At 39.2% G+C, this 6,303-nt stretch overlaps 1 pseudogene; it reads right to left on the reverse strand.

The window, feature by feature from the left end:
- Positions 1-5,780: 5,780 nt before the first annotated feature.
- On the reverse strand, positions 5,781-6,045 carry LOC109695568 (cytochrome c-like; annotated as a pseudogene).
- Between the last annotated feature and the right edge of the window lie 258 nt (positions 6,046-6,303).

Here is a 6,303-nt window from a genome sequence, read left to right on the forward strand (position 1 = left end):
GGAAGGAGAAGAGAAGGGGGAAAAAAGGGAGAGACAAATCGCCACAGGGGAGGAGGGTTTCCTGGGGCCAGACCTGCCTTGCTGACTGTGGCATGGGCCACAGCTGTTAAGTGCAATTAAAGGCTGATTTGAGGGTCAGTCTTTGAATTTTTTTCTGCACCTAATGTAATGGCAGTTATTATTTTGGCTAGAAGCAGTCAGAATTACCCTAGTGTGGCTCCAATGCCTCAGGGAGGTTTTTGGAGTCATGGAACTTAGGCTTTCTGCTTCCATACCCTAGTTGCCATCTTGGATTTCTGATCTGTGTCTCTTGATTGGAGATTCAGAGTTATGGCTGAAAGGTATGTAGTAATTTCTGCCATTTTACTGGTTTTGTAGTGTTTGATTCTTCCTAATCCTCATTCGCTAGTTTACTTTTCCAGTTGGTTTATTCTTTCCCATATTTTTATGGTCACATTTATCTTCCTCTTCTGTGTGTAGGATTCCTTTAAGTATGTTTTGCAGCACTGGTTTAGTGTTCATAATTGCTTTAGTTTTTGTTCATCATGGAAAGTTTTTTTCTCCTTCAATTATGAAGGTTAGTTTTGCTGGGTACAGTAATCTAGTTGGCAGTTATATTCTTTCAGGACTTGAAATACGTCATTCCATTCCCTCCTTGCCTTTAAAGTTTCTGTAGACAAATCTGCTGTTATTCTGATGGGTTCGACTTTATAGATTACTTTGTACTTTTGTGTACTTCTCTCTTGCAGTTTTATTTTCTCTTTATTTTTCTATTCCTTCTTCCTTTTTTTTTGTACTGGGTTTTGAACTCAGGGCCTACACATTCAGCCACTCTACCAGCCCTTCTCTATGATGAGTTTTTTTGAGATAGGGTCTCACAAACTATTTGCCTGAGCTGACTTTGAACCACATTCCTCCTGATCTCTGCCTCCTGAGTAGTTATGCAGTTTTCAATGTTCTTTCTTTGTTTTGTATGCTCAGTGTTTTAACTGTAATATTAAGTGGAGAGATTTCTTTCTGGTCCTGTTGGTTTGGAGTTCTAAAAGCCTCCTTTACCTTGATGACCATCTCTTTATTAAGATTTGGAAGTTTTCTGTTATTATTATTATTGGTGGTGACACTGAGTTTGCCAAACAGGCACTCTAGCAGTCCTTTTTTGTGCTGGACATTTTCTGATACGGTCTCAAGTACTAGTTGCCTGGATAGCAGAGTGGCTCAAGCTATAAGAGCTCCTGCCTAGCAAGCATGAGGCCCTGAGTTCAAACCCCAATGAAGCCAAAAAAAAAAAAAAAACAAAAAAGAACTGGACTTTGAACCACAATCCCCATGATCCCAGTCTCCCAAGTAGCTAGGATTATAGGTGTGAGCCACCAGCACCCAGATGCTATTATTTTATGCCTGCTATTCTTTTATTTATTTTTTTCTTCATCTGCATGTTCTAATACATATATCTTGTTTTCTAGTACTTATATTCTGTCTTCAGTTTGACCCAGTCTACTGAAGAGAATTTCAATTGAGTTTTTTATTTGAGAATTTTATTTGAGAATTTTATTTTCAGAATTTTAATTTGATTTTCCCCCCAGAATTTCTGTATCTTCATTGAATTGCTTTTTCATGTCCTGTCTTGTCTTCTTCATTTCATTTCAGTCTTTATTGACAGTTTCTTAGAATTCATTTAGACATTTATTTGTGTCCTCTCTAATTTTATTGACCCTTCATATAATCTTTTTTTTGGAATTCTTTGTCCGAGATTTCATCCTTTTTGCTATCATTAGTGCTTGTTATTGTGGCGTTGTTGAGTTTTGAAGTAGTATGTTGCTTTGTTTTTTCATATTTCCTGTGTTTCTGCATTTGGTTTTGTACATCCAAGGCCAAATCATTGGTTGGAAGTTTTAATCATTTGTCATCTTTCAGTTAAAATGTTCTCAATGTTCAGGCAGTAAAGTGTAGTGGCTGGGATGAGGTATTATTTCTCATCACTGAAATGCAGGTATGGATCATAGCCAAGCATTCACCTATGTGCTCAGGGCACTGGGACTGATCCCCAGCTCTGCTCAGATTGAAGAAAAGTACTGGAGTCTCTTACAGAAGGGTCAGTTCTCTGATAGAGCTGCTTTCACTATAGAAGCTTCCCTTGTTTGTGTACTTAACCTTTGCATCTTGTGGGCTGAGCAGGTTCCCACTTGCTCAACAAGTTCCCCCAGTTGTGTCCCCAGGACAGCAAACATTCATGCCTAGAAGTGACTCCCAAATGTATTAGAGAGTGGGGGCAGGAGCAACAGAGCACTGTGTTCTGCACTTGCTAGGGGAGAACTAAGGGACCTAGTTGCTTTGCCTGCTGTTCTCAATGCTTTCAGACCCCATTCATCAATTCACCTGTGAAAGTCTTGTGATTCAGAAGGTCTGGACTTGGGGTCCTTAGCCCCACCTGGCAGCAGATGCACACCAGAGTGCATTTCCCAGGGGTAGGCCTAAGTGCTGTCAGCCCTTCCCCAACAGTTTGCCTCCCTGTGTGGTAGAGGAGGCTGTGGACATTACATGATTTGGAGGATCTGGACTTAGGGTCTTCAGACTCACTTAACAGACAACACATGCTTCCAGAAGGCAGGCCTTAGAGGCTGAAGGTGCCAGCCATAGGCTTGGTGCTTTGTTTTCACCATGTTCCTCAGGTGATGAGACTGACCCATAGCCAGGGAGGGAGAGGCCTCCAACCTCTGTGCCCTTCATTGCCAGAACTCCCACTACTTGAACTTTTCTGTGGGGTCTCATTAGATACTCTCCCTCTCCATACCACTTCTCATAGCCATTGCCCTTCTAGACACTGTGGCTAGGTGTTCCAAGACTCCTTGAACCATGATGTTTCTTGTTTTCAAGATAGCATATTGGTATATCTCTCAGAGTATCTTTCTTCACTGAGACTAGCCTTCCACACTGGAGCAGTCACTGTCTCACTGAATCCCTATAATGGGTTTAAGAGTTGAGGGAGGCATGGGATTATCCTGAGGTTAGAATTGCCAGTCCTTCCTTCCTTTCTTTTGATTGTACTGGAGTTCACACTTAGGGCCTTGTGCTCTACACTTAAGTCAAACCCCAGCCCATGCCACCTCTTTTATGATTCCTGATGCTCTTCCTCTTTTTCCCTTTCCAGAATTTAGTCTCTCATGTATTTCTCAACTCTTCTTATTCACAGAGTCAAGATGGTAGACTCTTTTAATCCATCATCTTGCCCCTACCCTCTTTTTTGCTGTTCTTGTCTGGTTTGGGTCATAGTAGAACTGCCTTTTTAGAGTAAGGTTTTCTTCCTCTTCTATTTCCTGTAAGAGATTTTGTAGAGTTGGACTTGACTCTTCTTTGAATGGTAGAATTCTCCAGTGAAACCAACTGAATTAGAGATTTCTTTTTCAGGAAATTAATTATGGTTATGTTTCCTAATAGTTATGCAGTTAATCAAATGATCTATTCTAGTTTGTACTTTTTTTGATCCATTTCATCTAAGGTATCAAATGTATATATGTAGAATTTTGGATAGCATTCCATTATTATCTTTTTGTTGCCTTCAGAGGCTGTACTGATAGTCTCTGTTTCACCTCCTAGTATTAATAATTTGAATATTATAGTCTCTAAAATCTATAATCTAAGAGATATTTGTAATTATTTTCTTTGTTAATCTTGCTAGAAGTTTTTCATTTCGTCAACTGGCAAACCCTTCTCCACTGATGTTTTAAATTCTTTTTCTGTTTTTAATCATTGTTTTATCCCCTTTATTATTTCCATTCTTGTGCTAGCTTTGGGCTTATTTTGTTCTTCTTCTGGATTCTTGAAGGAGAGCTTGGATTACTGATTCAAAACTTTCCCTCTTTTCTGATTTATGCATTTAGTGCTATAAAATTTCCTCTTAGTACTGCTTTAATTGTGCCCCACAAATTTTGATATATTGTGTTTTCATTTTCATTAATTTCATTTTATTTTTAAAACTTGCCTTTGTTTCTTTCTTTCCTTTTTCTTTTTTCTTTTTTTTTTTTTTGGAGGAGGAGGGGGCCCTGGGGTTTGAACTCAGGTCTTTGCACTTGCTAAGCAGGTGCTTTTACTTCTTGAACCACTCTTCCAGTACTTAAAATTTGCCTTGAGATTTCATCTTTGACCCATAGATTTTTTTTTGATCCACAGATTATTTAGCATGTGTTGTTTAATTTCCAGGTAACTTGGAGATTTTCTTGTTATCTTTTTATTGTTGCTTTTTAATTCTGTTGCTGAACAACTGTTGTTTTATTTCCCTCTGAGCCCATTTGACCAATCCCTAGCTCCATTGCCACAATGGAACATTCATGACATCACTGCAGGGGCAGAGATAAATGGAGCCCCAAGTGGGTGACCAGGCCTAGGAGGCTTAGAGAAGAAAAGATGAAGCATTGAAGCCTATGTCTCTGAGCCTGGGGAGCAGGGCAGCAGCAAGTAGAAGCACAGGACACTGGTGTCCAAGAGCTAAAGTTGGTGACAATGGTTGGAGGTGTGGCTAATGGAACCCAGATGTTCTTGTGTCCTTGGCAGCTACTTCTAGGACCAGCCCCAGGAAGCTTGCACTCAGGACCTGCTTATGGAAGACCTTCATGCTGGTGGGAGTATAGAAAAGAGTAGCCCTGACACTGTGTGAGCAGAAGCCAGAACCTCTGCAAGTACAATCTTAAGGTGGTAGTCAGTAAAGAGGCTCTTTTTTTTTTTTAAGCAATACTGAAGTTTGAACTCAGGGCCTTGTGCCTTGTGCTTGCTAGTGGCTATACCATTTGAACCACACTTCCAGCCCAAAGAGGATCCTTTCTATTATTTATCTTTATTTCTTATCTTGCTACATATTTGCCTGGATTGAGCAAATGGCTCAAAGCCAATTTATCCTCTTTGAACTGAGCCAAAAAGATCTCTGATATATGCCCCCACCTTCATCATCATGTCCCCAGCTCTTCCAGCTCCATTCCAAGGCATCCTGCTGTTTCCCCTTCTGTTCAGGAGCTGGTAGATCTCAGGATTATTGCATTGTAATTTATTGCAACAATTTGGGTCATGTCCTTGCTTTAAGGGAAAGGCTTTCTGGTGAATTCTCAGTAGGTCTTGCTTTGTATGTTTTTCTTTTCAATGCTTATTTTTGTAGTTTTTTTTTTTTTTTTTTTTTACTTCTCTGTCATTCATTCTTTCTTGCTAACATTTCTGAATGAGGTAAGCTTTCCCCAAATCAATTTTAAGAGTTAAATATTCTTTATTTGATATTACACATGAACCACACTAAAATGCCTTTTAGTAAGTAAAAGGCAGCATTTAAAATACAGGGAATTCTACTTAAATTGGTAGTAGTGAAGACCAAAAATATAGACATTGCTTCCTTATCTTCAACATTTCTTTGAACAGGTGAGTCTTGCTTGGTTTTAAGATAGTGAAGGGAATCTTCCAGTATTTAAACATTATCACACAACCAGTTGTATAAATCTAAATGTAAAACCAATCCTTACTCAGTGTTGAGATGGCATTCCCCAGCTGTGAAAAATTGAACATTACTAATTAAGACCAATCATATCTTTAGAAAGGGAAAACAGTGATAGTATTTACTTAACTTTTTTTTTAAAGACCACATTCACTTAACTACGAGCCAATTTTACTTAAATCAGGACTATCCAACAAAAATACTCTGTCACCTCTTCATGATCTGAATTCTGGTGTTATGAGGTTAAATTATGGTATACATTAAAAAGTCATGAGACAATTCTGTTTTGTAATACATAAGGCAGTGGCTATTACTCATTGGTAGCTTTTTTGAGATAAGCTATCAAGTTTGCCCTTTCTCCCTTCTTAATGCCAGCAAAGATCATTTTTACTCCAGGGATGTACTTTCTGGGATTCTCCAAATACTCCATCCTGTATCCTCTCCCCAGGTGGTGCCTTTGTTCTTGGCAGACCATGGAGATTTGCCCCAGTCTTGTGCTTGCCTCCCTTTTCTACTGTGTGGCATTGGGCATACTTCTCAACAAAAATCATCTTGACTTTCTCAACATCATCCATCTTTAATTCACTCTTTTGTTGCTATCACAACAAAGGAAACTGCTTGAAAGTGATATACCTCACTCTTTCCCCAAATCAATCTTCAGCAAGAATTTCATCCGGAAGAAGGAAGATGGAGCACTGTGGCCCAGGCTTTCATGAATTATCATCTGAAGCCAAGGATTTTAGTGTGGGGGATTTTTCTCCATCTTACAAAATCAAATACAGTAGCCAACCTGAAAGAACATATAAATTGTACATATGAGGCAGAGAGAACTA

Source organism: Castor canadensis, chromosome 5 (genome assembly GCF_047511655.1).
Source record: "Castor canadensis chromosome 5, mCasCan1.hap1v2, whole genome shotgun sequence".
Classification (NCBI taxonomy): Eukaryota; Metazoa; Chordata; class Mammalia; order Rodentia; family Castoridae; genus Castor; species Castor canadensis.